Source organism: Schistocerca americana, chromosome 3, assembly GCF_021461395.2.
Source record: "Schistocerca americana isolate TAMUIC-IGC-003095 chromosome 3, iqSchAmer2.1, whole genome shotgun sequence".
NCBI lineage: Eukaryota > Metazoa > Arthropoda > Insecta > Orthoptera > Acrididae > Schistocerca > Schistocerca americana.
The window spans coordinates 470,586,574-470,599,585 of NC_060121.1; positions in this window are offsets into that span (position 1 = coordinate 470,586,574).

A 13,012-nucleotide genomic window follows, 5' to 3' on the forward strand; every position below is an offset into this window, starting at 1 on the left:
AAAGAGTCTAACAACCATGCTCGTTACCGTAAAGTCAACAGAGAAGCTACAAGATTATGTTTTTATGCAACAAATACGAAGAACCACTTGCTTGGAAATAGAGACGAGAGGTGCCAGAATCTGTCGCCGCTGTGACATATGGACTGACAACAAGTCGTATCATTGTAAATTGTACTATTACCATCGTTATGTGTTCCTGTAACGCTTGTATCATTCAACTTTGCATGTTTAAACGACTGCCAGTCTACTGTATTTTCAACTTGAAGAGCTTTTTAGCTGGGTTATTTATTCGAAAGTGAGCGTCTTATGTGTTGAGCAGATTATTTGAAGGAAACATAACCAGTACGTCCCCATCCATAGCTGAATAGTCAGCACGTCTGATTTCGATGCAGAGGACCTGGGTCCAAATCCCATTCCTTAGTGGAACGAGTGGAAGTTGGTTCACTCCTACTCGTGAGTCCAGCTGACGAGCTGCTTGAGTGGGGAGCAGTGGCTCCAAGGTACGAAAAGTCGAAAACGGCCGGAGGAGCTGCGTGCTGAACCCATGCTCCACCATACAATGTCCAAATGAGGCCTTAAGGTAGAGGATGAGATGGCGGCCGGTCAACCTTGAATGGTTAGGAAACTACTGCGAAAGCAAAGAGAGCTCCACTCCAAGTTTAAACGCAGCCAAAACCTCTCAGACAAACAGAAGCTAAACGATGTCAAAGTTAGCGTAAGGAGGGCTATGCGTGAAGCGTTCATTGAATTCGAAAGTAAAATTCTATGTACCGACTTGACAGAAAATCCTAGGAAGTTCTGGTCTTACGTTAAATCAGTAAGTGGCTCGAAACAGCATATCCAGACACTACGGGATGATGATGGCATTGAAACAGAGGATGACACGCGTAAAGCTGAAATACTGAACACCTTTTTCCAAAGCTGTTTCACAGAGGAAGACCGCACTGCAGTTCCTTCTCTAAATCCTCGCACAAACGAAAAAATGGCTGACATCGAAATAAGTGTCCAAGGAATAGAAAAGCAACTGGAATCACTCAACAGAGGAAAGTCCACTGGATCTGACGGGATACCAATTCGATTCTACACAGAGTACGCGAAAGAACTTGCCCCCCTTCTAACAGCCGTGTACCGCAAGTCTCTAGAGGAACGGAGGGTTCCAAATGATTGGAAAAGAGCACAGATAGTCCCAGTCTTCAAGAAGGGTCGTCGAGCAGATGCGCAAAACTATAGACCTATATCTCTGACGTCGATTTCTTGTAGAATTTTAGAACATGTTTTTTGCTCGCGTATCATGTCATTTCTGGAAACCCAGAATCTACTATGTAGGAATCAACATGGATTCCGGAAACAGCGATCGTGTGAGACCCAACTCGCTTTATTTGTTCATGAGACCCAGAAAATATTAGATACAGGCTCCCAGGTAGATGCTATTTTCCTTGACTTCCGGAAGGCGTTCGATACAGTTCCGCACTGTCGCCTGATAAACAAAGTAAGAGCCTACGGTATATCAGACCAGCTGTGTGGCTGGATTGAAGAGTTTTTAGCAAACAGAACACAGCATGTTGTTATCAACGGAGAGACGTCTACAGACGTTAAAGTAACCTCTGGCGTGCCACAGGGAAGTGTTATGGGACCATTGCTTTTCACAATATATATAATGACCTAGTAGAAAGTGTCGGAAGTTCCATGCGGCTTTTCGCGGATGATGCTGTAGTATACAGAGAAGTTGCAGCATTAGAAAATTGTAGCGAAATGCAGGAAGATCTGCACTTGGTGCAGGGAGTGGCAACTGACCCTTAACATAGACAAATGTAATGTATTGCGAATACATAGAAAGAAGTATCCTTTATTGTATGATTATATGATAGCGGAACAAACACTGGTAGCAGTTACTTCTGTAAAATATCTGGGAGTATGCGTGCGGAACGATTTGAAGTGGAATGATCACATAAAATTAATTGTTGGTAAGGCGGGTACCAGGTTGAGATTCATTGGGAGAGTGCTTAGAAAATGTAGTCCATCAACAAAGGAGGTGGCTTACAAAACACTCGTTCGACTTATACTTGAGTATTGCTCATCAGTGTGGGATCCGTACCAGATCGGTCTGACGGAGGAGATAGAGAAGATCCAAAGAAGAGCGGCGCGTTTCGTCACAGGGTTATTTGGTAACCGTGATAGCGTTACGGAGATGTTTAATAAACTCAAGTGGCAGACTCTGCAAGAGAGGCGCTCTGCATCGCGGTGTAGCTTGCTCGCCAGGTTTCGAGAGGGTGCGTTTCTGGATGAGGTATCGAATATATTGCTTCCCCCTACTTATACCTCCCGAGGAGATCACGAATGTAAAATTAGAGAGATTAGAGCGCGCACGGAGGCTTTCAGACAGTCGTTCTTCCCGCGAACCATACGCGACTGGAACAGGAAAGGGAGGTAATGACAGTGGCACGTAAAGTGCCCTCCGCCACACACCGTTGGGTGGCTTGCGGAGTATCAATGGAGATGTAGATGTAGATGTAGATCTGTTGACAACTATTGCGATACCAGCACAGTTCTTTGATTTTAAATTTCGTTTATTTGGACCAGCGCGTTTCCGCTACATTGAACATATGTAGCAGATATCAAATTTTGCATGATTTATTGACAAATGCGTAGACCTACACATTGCATCCACAAGTGTCTGTCATTACTGTGAATTATGCAAAACATTAGTTTTAAACGTGTTGTTGATTGCGTGCTTGTGAATATAATATGAGCCTGTTAACACAGCTATAGATCTACGTCATACTGCGCAAAGTACCTAATGGTTTGTGGCGGAGAGTACTTCAGGCACCACTAACTGAACGCCCCTATCCTGTTCCATTCTCTAACGACGCGTGGGAAGTATGATTGTCGGGATGTATATGGGAAGAACTAATATACTGCCCGACTCTTCCTGGAATGTAATCTCTCGAAATTTCAACAATAAACATCTCCGCGATGCACAACGCCTCTCTTGTAACGACTATCAATGGGGTCCGGAGAACAATCAGTAACGCTCTCGCACCGACTAACAGATCTCGTGACGAAATGCGCCGCTCTTCGTTGGATCTTCTCTATCTTTCGTATCAGTCCTACGTGGTAAGAACCCTATGTTAATGAAAAATGCTCAACAATAGGTCGAAAAAGAGCCTATAAGGCTTCGTGGATGAGTTACATTTCCTTAATATTATACCTATGAATCTCGGCCTGGAATCTAATTTTCCTTTTATTTGTTTTATGAGGTCACTCATTTAAGATAATTATGGGTAGTTACTCCTAGATAGTTTACGTAAATACTGTTCTCAGCGTTTCTCATCACTAGTGTAGTTGTACAGTAGCGGCTTCTCTTTCCTATGTATGTGCAATATCTTACGATTATTTGCTTTTCGTGATTACTACCAGAGCGTGCACAGCACCTCAATCTTCTGCAGGTCATTCTGCGAATCGATACTGTCTTCTGGCGTTTTTGCTTTGTTATAGATAACCACATCATTTGCGAACAGTCTTAAAGAGCGATCATTTATACACACTGTAAACAATAATCGTCCTATCAAGCTATCTAGGGTTACTCCGGAAATTAGCTATGCATCTAGCGATTTGTCCCGTTAAGAGCGACTTGTTGGGTTGTATCTGCAAGGAAGGCTTGAATCCAGTCTCAAATCTGGTCCGATACTCGCAGGCTCGTACTTTTTTCACTAAACGGCAATGTGGGACGGCGCCAAATGCCTTCCTGAAGTCAAGGAAGATGGCCTCAACCTGAGCGCCGTTGTATACAGCACTATGGACCTCTTGGAGAAACAGAGAAAGCTGAGTTTCACAACACCTCTGTTTGCGAAATCCATGTTGATTTTTATAGAGGAAATTTTCATTCTCCAAAAACGTCATAATTCTTGAGCATAAAACATGTTCCATAATTCTACAACAAATTGACTTCAACGATATATGTCTATAATAGTGTGCATCTGTCCTACGGGCCTTCTCGGAAACGGGAATGACTTTCGCTTTCTTCTAGTCACTAGGTACCCTTCGTTGCTCAAGCTATCTACTATAGATTGCTCCTAGAAGGGGAGCAAGTTCATTCGCATAATCTTTGTAGACTCTTATAGGTATCTCATTTTCTCCTGATGCCTTTCCACTCACTACTAAGCGATTGTAGTTGCTTTTCTCTTTCGAGATCGGTTGTCGCAACATCTACCATTTCGACGTTCGTCGATGATTGAAAAGAGAGTCTGTGTTATGATCTTCCGCGATGAAAAAATTTCTGAAGAGCGAATTCAGTATTTCGGCTTTCTCACTGTTATCTTCCGTTTCGGTGCAGGTATAGTCTCTGAGTGAATGAAAAGATGGTTTTGAAACGCTTACTGATTTTACATAAGACCACTTCTTAAGGTTTTTACTCAAATCGCTTGGCAAAATTTTACTTCCAAAGTCATTGAACACTTCTGTCATTGCTTCCTTACGTTCATTTTCGCTTCGTTCAGCTTTCTCTTTGTCAAGTGGTGTTTGACTTCTCTTGAACCTGAGATGAAGTTCTCTTTGTTTATGATGCAGTTTTCTAACACGGTTGTTAAACCACGGCGGGTGTTTCCCAATCCTTACTTCTTGCTCAGAACATACTTGTCTAAGACATGTTGAAAGATGCTTTTGAATTTCTGCATTTGTTCTCCATATCTTCTTCCTCATCACTGAATATTTGAGACTGACTACTCTGATACTCTGCAATTTGTATACTGTGACTCTTGCTAAGCAAAAATATGTTCCTGTCTTTCTTAATATTCCTTGTAAAAACCGTAGCCACAGTTGCTATCACAGCCTTGTGATCTGATATCTTCCTCTTCATTAAATGATTCGATAAGATCAGGTTGTTTGTTGCTAGGAGATCTCAGACGTTAGCTTCACGACTTGGTTCTCTAACTATACGCAAAAAATTTTTTTAATAAGACATTTAAATAATGTCGCACGAATCCCCCCCTCTGGTACCAGTTTTGATAGAATGACGCTCCCTATCTATATCTGGCAAGTTGAAGTCAGCCCCCCCCCCCCCCTCCCCGCCATCAAATTACACTACTGGCCATTAAAATTGCTACACCAGGAAGAAATGCAGATGATAAACGGGTATTCATTGGACAAATATATAATACTAGAACTGACATGTGATTACATTTTCACGCAATTTGGGTGCATAGATCCTGAGAAATCAGTACCCAGGACAACCACCTCTGGCCGTAATAGCGGCCTTGATACACCTAGGCACTGAGTCAAACAGAGTTTGCATGGCGTGTACAGGTACTGCTGCCCATGCAGCTTCAACACGATACCACAGATCATCAAGACTGGCGTATTGTGACGAGCCAGTTGCTCGGCCACCATTAACCAGACGTTTTCAATTGGTGAGAGATCTGGAGAATGTGCTGGCCAGGGCAGCAGTCGAACATTTTCTGTATCCAGAAAGGCCCGTACAGGACCTGCAACATGCGGTCGTGCATTATCCTTCTGAAATGTAGGATTTCGCAGGGATCGAATGAAGGGTAGAGCCACTGGTCGTAACACATATGAAATGTAACGTCCACTGTTCAAAGTGATGTCAATGCGAACAAGAGGTGACCGAGACGTGTAACCAATGGCACCCCATACCATCACGCCGGGTGATACGCCAGTATGGCGATGACGAATACATTCTTCCAATGTGCGTTCACCGCGATGTCGCCAAACACGGATGCGACCATCATGATGCTGTAAACAGAACATGGATTCATCCGAAAAAATGACGTTTTGCCATTCGTGCACCCAGGTTCGTCGTTGAGTACACCATCGCAGGCGCTCATGTCTGTGAAGCAGCGTCAAGGTAACCGCAGCCATTTTCTCCGAGCTGCTGCAAACGTCGTCGAACTGTTCCTGCAGATGGTTGTTGTCCTGCAAACGTCCCCATCTGTTGACTCAGGTATCAAGACGTGGCTGCACGATCCGTTACAGCCATGCGGATAAGATGCCTGTCATCTCGACTGCTAGTGATACGAGGCCGTTGGGATCCAGCGTGGCATTCCGTATTACCCTCCTGAACCCACCGATTCCATATTCTGCTAACACTCATTGGATCTCGACCAACGCGAGCAGCAATGTCGCGATACGATAAACCGCAATCGCGATAGGCTACAATACAACCTTTATCAAAGTCGGAAACGTGATGGTACGCATTTCTCCTCCTTACACGAGGCATCACAATAACGTTTCACCAAGCAACGCCGGTCAACTGCTGTTTGTGTATGAGAAATCGATTGGAAACGTTCCTCATGTCAGCACGTTGTAGGTGTCGCCACCGGCACCAACCTTGTGGGAATGCTCTGAAAAGCTAATCATTTGCATATCACAGCATCTTCTTCCTAACGGTTAAATTTCGCGTCTGTAGCACGTCATCTTCGTGGTGTAGCAATTTTAATGGCCAGTAGTGTACAACAGCATGATCAGGAACATTACTAACGACATCTGTAAGTTCTCCCTGAGACGCTCTACTACTACAGCTCCTGACCCAGGCGGTCTGTAAAAGCATCCGCTCACCGTGTTTGGCCGCCTTTTGATGTTTAGCTTTAGCCAGATCAATTACTATTCGGGATTCTTGAGAACCTCGTAAGGTATTATGGAGTTCCTTACGCAATAACTATGTCACCACCATTGGCGACTACCCTTCCCTTATGATAAATATTCCAATTTCGTTGATATTCACTTCTAGCTTCAATCAACTTGCTGTACCTAGTGCTATCTGGGCACTGTAATATTCAATAAGAGATACTAATTCTGTGGCCTTTCCTTGGATGCTCCTGCTGTTTATTAATATAATATTAACGTTTTATGTGTCCGTAAGGAGAACCACTTGCATGAATATCAAGAGCTTTGATGGAAACCCAGTTCTAAGCAAAGAAGGGAAAGCAGAAAGGTGGAAGGAGTATATAGAGGGTCTATACAAGGGCGATGTACTTGAGGGCAATATTATGGAAATGGAAGAGGATGTAGATGAAGATGAAAAGGGAGATACGACACTGCGTGAAGATTTTGACAGAGCACTGAAAGACCTGAGTCGAAACAAGGCCCCGGGAGTAGACAACATTCCATTAGAACTACTGACAGCCTTGGGAGAGCCAGTCCTGACAAAACTCTACCATCTGGTGAGCAAGATGTATGAAACAGGCGAAATACCCTCAGACTTCAAGAAGAATATAATAATTCCAATCCCAAAGAAAGCAGGTGTTGACAGATGTGAAAATTACCGAACTATCAGTTTAATAAGTCACAGCTGCAAAATACTAACGCGAATTCTTTACAGACGAATGGAAAAACTGATAGAAGCAGACCTCGGGGAAGATCAGTTTGGATTCCATATAAATGTTGGAACACGTGAGGCAATACTGTCCCTACGACTTATCTTAGAAGAAAGATTAAGGAAAGGCAAACCTACGTTTCTAGCATTTGTAGACTTAGAGAAAGCTTTTGACAATGTTGATTGGACTACTCACTTACAAATTCTGAAGGTGGCAGGGGTAAAATACAGGGAACGAAAGGCCATTTACAATTTGTACAGAAACCAGATGGCAGTTATAAGAGTCGAGTGGTATGAAAGGAAATCTATGGTTGGGAAGGGAGTGAGACAGGGTTGTAGCCTATCCCCGATGTTATTCAATCTGTATATTGAGCAAGCAATAAAGAAAACAAAAGAAAAGTTCGGAGTAGGTTGAAAGGTGGCTACACTGAGCCACAGCGCCAGAGATTGCGCCAAAGAGTTTTATTCGGCCGCCTCCACTGGCAGTGCTTGTCGAGATGTGGTAGTAATGAGTCGGTGTTGAGATGTTGTAGTAGGGAGTGCTTGTTCCATTTTGTATGCAGTTGTTTGATGGGCTAGACAGCAGATGTTGTTCGAATGGAGATATTGTAATGATCAGAGTGCTTTTCGTCAATATATATGAAGGTAAAAAAATTCCCTTTTCTTTTTATTATTCCAATGTCTTAAACAATGCGTCATTACAGGTTCAGTCAACAAAGCATCTGGCTTGTGTTCTTGTATTAGAGTGTAATTCTGGTTTCCTTACGCAATTATAGTATTTCTATTTTTTTTAATTACTTCAGTATAAATGGTATTTAAAATTTCTTGTCTTATTGAAGAAGAACCGTGCCAGATGTGTACGTTGAATCATACTTCCACACACAGAACAGTTACACTTGTGCTTTGGTTTCGTACGTTTTATAGTTACTGGGGACTTAATTAATTAATTGTGTTAACGGAAATTTTCTTTCATTCTTTGTTGGTATTCTATGCAGTCAGATTGCGTACTAAAACTAGTCAGGGCCAACAGTTTACGAGACAGCGTAACCGAACAGACAGCTGCTAAATCAAAAAATTAAAATTATTTGCATTATATATAATTAAGCCCCCATGCACGTGGCGACCGATGCTTCGGATCGTCCCTTGGAATTCTTCTGATTGTAAAAATAGCAGACAGTAGTATTGTTGTAGTAATTTGTAGTTTAGTAATTGTAGTCTATATTGCATGTGTAGATTTGGTAATTGTCTTTCTTCTAATGGTATTTTTTTTGCAGAATTTAATTTTTGTTGTCTTGTCTACGGGTTTGACAATTTAGTGCAATTATTTCAATTGTTCGTTAATCGTGTTTGAGGGAAACATTTCGTGTGAATGGTATTGTTGGAGATAAAGAGTCATTGTGTGTAATTTTCGTACAGTGACGAGTTTTGTATGTTTTGTAAATGATTACGCGATCAATGAAAAAGGCAAAAATAATGAATAGTGAGAATGACGAAATTGTTAGCATGGCGAACTCGCCAACACAGGAGAACAGTATGATGAATGATGAAGTTGAAAACAATTTAATAAGTCGGGAAGATAGTACGGAACCATTTCAAAATTTTTCTCAATCAGAAAATGCACAGAATACAAGATTAACGATAGAAGATTCTGGAATAGTATCGAACACAGATAGCTTTACAGCTATGACGAAGGAAACTGGTTTTGCGGGAAATGTTAGGGGCGAAAAGAATTTCGAACAAGTTAACATGGAGCAGTTGATGAGTGCAATATTAAATTTTCGATCTGAATTTAAAACAGAGATAGGAACAATTAAAACTGAGATGGGAACAATGGAAACACAGTTAAGATCTGAATTAAAAACACAGATGGAAACTTTGGCAACACGGTTAGAAACTGATATGGGAACAATGGAAACACGGTTAGATTCACGAATAGGGACATATTTCAAAAACATGAAAGATGAATTAAAGAAAGAAATTAGAAAAGAAATACAACCGATTTTGAATTCTCACAATAATAGATTAATTTCAATAGAAATCAGACAAAAGGAACAGGATAGAGAACAGGAAGAAAGAGATCGCGCGATAGTACAAAAATTTTCAGAGTTAAATTTACAACGTGCACATGATAAGGAAGAAATATTTGAGAGAATCGAGGAATCCGTACCAAATGACAGAATCAATAACCTAACACAACAATATGAACAGTTAACTACTAAAAGCGTCAGTACTGAAATCCGAGACGCGACACTTACGGAAGACGTAAATAAACAGAAAGAAAAAATAGGTGACTTATCGGAAAGAGTTGAGGAGATTGCAGATAGATTGACAAGTCTTAGTTTAAATGGGGACAGAGAGTCAGATGATACAGCTCCATTGCCATTTGCAGAAACCGAAGAGTACCAGAGCATAAATAAGCATGTTGAAAATCAAGGAAAATTTAATGAACGCATTAAAAGGGAATTTGAGGCATTAGGAAAGCAAGTCAAACAAATTGAAAGCGAAATTGTAGGAAAAGACAGTAGAAGAAATTTAGAATCACAGATAGCAGAGGGGTTTGAAGAAAGTAATTTATTTCATTTACCAGAAGCAACAAGAGAGCGCCAGGCGCGCGAACTTGACAATAATCGACATTCGGACTGGGACAGACGCGGTAGGTCTTTGTCGCTACGAGGAGAAAACTTTGACTATAAACACTTCTTAACTGTTCGGAAATTTAAGATCTTTCGCAATTCTAAGAACGACATACATCCATGTTCATGGTTAGATCAACTTACGTACGCACTTCCGCCAAATTTGCCACTAAGTCACAAACTGGAAATTATGTGCGGCTATTAAAGTCCTCAGGGGATTCACTACACTAAGTGAATACGTGCCGTAGCGTGCATAGGGCCCCGAGCTGTAGTGGTGCTATTTCCCTTTTAGTTTTCTGCACTGCTGCCTACTCTTTTACTGTTCTTTGCATCTGTCAAAACAACTCTTCAACTATCAATCTATCTAGACAATAGGTAAAGAATAACTGGATATGACTATTTTACCTAAAAGTGATTTCGGAAATTACCGTTTGGACTTACTATATTTTCTGCAGCAGTCATTCGTAGTTTAAACGAGATTTTACCTGTTTATCTTCGTGACAATATTACTTCATATGTTGACGATATTCTTATTGCTAAACGTTCTTGGAGTGAGCATAACAAAATTTTGGATTCATTATTACGTATTTTTGCAATAGTTGGCATTACAGTGAACTTGGAAAAATCTGAATTCGGTCGTTCTCACGTGAAATTTCTTGGTCACATTATTTCTACAGAAGGTATTCTTCCTGATCCAGAGAAACTAGACGCTATTCGTAATTATGCTGTTCCTACCACAAAACGTGATGTTCGTAGTTTCCTTGGTGTCTGTAATTTTCTTAGACGCCTTGTTAGATTGGACGATTTGGCCACACCTCGTTTATGTGAACTATCTGGAAAGAATTCTAATTGGTGTTGGGACGAGGAAGCTCAATCAGAATTTGAACAACTTCGTGATGCTTTAGTTGCTGCTCCACTTCTTTCACATCCGGATTTATCTAAAGATTTTTGTTTGGCGACGGACTCGTCATACAAAGGCCTAGGGGCACATTTATTTCAAGAGATAGAAGAAAACTGCGTTGTAGTACAGAAGACTATTGCATTTGGGTCATGTTCTCTCTAAATCAGAAAAGAATTATTCGATTACGGAACTTGAAGCTTTGGCTGTTGTATGGGCTTTCACAAAATTTCGCATATATTTGTATGGCAGACATACTAAGGTTTACACCGATCACCGAGCTCTGGAATTTCTTATGTCAACAAAATTAACACATGGATGATTGTCACGATGGACGCTGTATCTGCAGGAATTTGATTTTAGTATTGTTTACATACAGGGTTCTTCAAATATTATTGCTGATGCTTTATCACGTGCACCTATGGGTTTGAAACAAAGTGCTGAAGAGGACTGCAAGGAAAACAATTATTGTTTGATGTATATTCAAGGTGTTGCGTTTGAGAATTTTATTTCGTCTTCGCTCCAGGACATCGCTAAGGAGCAAAATAAGGATCCAATCTGGAAGGACATTAAGGAGAAGTGGAGGAGAAAGGAAATCATTGCGATTAGACAGTATTATTTAGTTCGCAATGATATTCTTTTTAAACGAAAATCGGTCGACAACTCTGTTTGGTTAGTTTGTATTCCTGATGAGTGGGTTAATAAGCTGATTTGGTATACGCATTTCAGTTATGCACACTTTGGTCCCAGAAAATGCTTTCACAAATTACGAGAAAATTGCTACTTCAATAATATGGAAAAATGTATTCGATCTGTTCTTGCCAAATGCAAATTAGGTCAAAAGGCTAAGCCGCCAACTATTTCTCACAGAGCACCGTTGTTTCCTATCATTCCAGGGAAATTAAAGGAGATGGCTGCAGTCGATTTGTTCGGTCCAATGGTTCGTTCTACTAATGGTTTTGCGTACATTTTAGTAGCAGTGGAATTGACATCAAAATATGTGTGTTTTACACCTTTACGCAAAGCAACAGCTCGTTCAGTTTCTAACGCTTTCATCAAACATTTTCTTAAAGAAGTGGGTCATGTTGATAAGGTTATATCAGATAATGGATCACAGTTTCGCTCTAAAATTTGGCTTCGTACTCTACGGCGTCGTAAGATTAAACCAATTTTCATTTCACTTTTTCACCCTCAATCTAACGCTTCAGAGAGATGGATGAAGGAAATCAATAAATTGTGTCGTCTTTATTGTCATCAGAATCACAGAACGTGGGATCAGTATCTTCGTATTTTTGAAAACATTCTGAATGAACTTCCTAATGATTCAACTTCTTTACCGCCTATATTAACATTAAAAAATAAAGCACCGACAAATCGCTTTTCTGAAATCGTTCCTTTTCCACCTACACGGAAACTGCGGCATGCTGAAGTTGTGAACCTGGCTCTGCAAAATATTGCATCTGCGGCTGCTAGAAGAGAGAGATCAGCTAAACGTCCTGCTCGTTTAAAAACCTTGTCAGTTGGTCAAAAGGTGTTAAGTCTCACCGTTTGTCTCACAAAGGAAAGGGCTTGTGTCGCAAATTTTTTCTGCTTTATAACGGTCCATATAGAGTTCGCAAAATTATTCATGATAACACTGTCGAAGTAGAAACTCTTAAATCTCGGCGCTCTAAGGGAGTACATCATATATAGAACGTTAAAATTTTTCTGGAATGACATACTTTAGAGAAACTAACAGCTACATGCAAACATGCAGGGAATACAAGGATACCGATCTGTGTTTGGCGGCGGCACATACTCAAAGCAACAGTCAAGTCTGCGCGCCGCACAAGGCAGTCGTTGACCGCAAACAATCACTTCCCACGTCACGCGCCTACAGCTGATCGAGCGCTCAGTGCGAATGCACTGACAGTCGTTAACAAATACACAGTTTAATTTCTCTGATTAAATTCAGTATAAAGCTATAGTGACTTGATGAATTATGTTATTAACGTTCAGTATTTTTCAGGATACGGTTGTGTAAAATATTTAAGAACGTCAGGTAAATTCTGTGTGTGTCCCACGTTAAGAGGACTTGCTATCAAGAAATTTTCAGGAAGAATGTAATTTCGAAGAAGAAACTAATAAACTAAAAAGGTAACTATTAATTGAGTT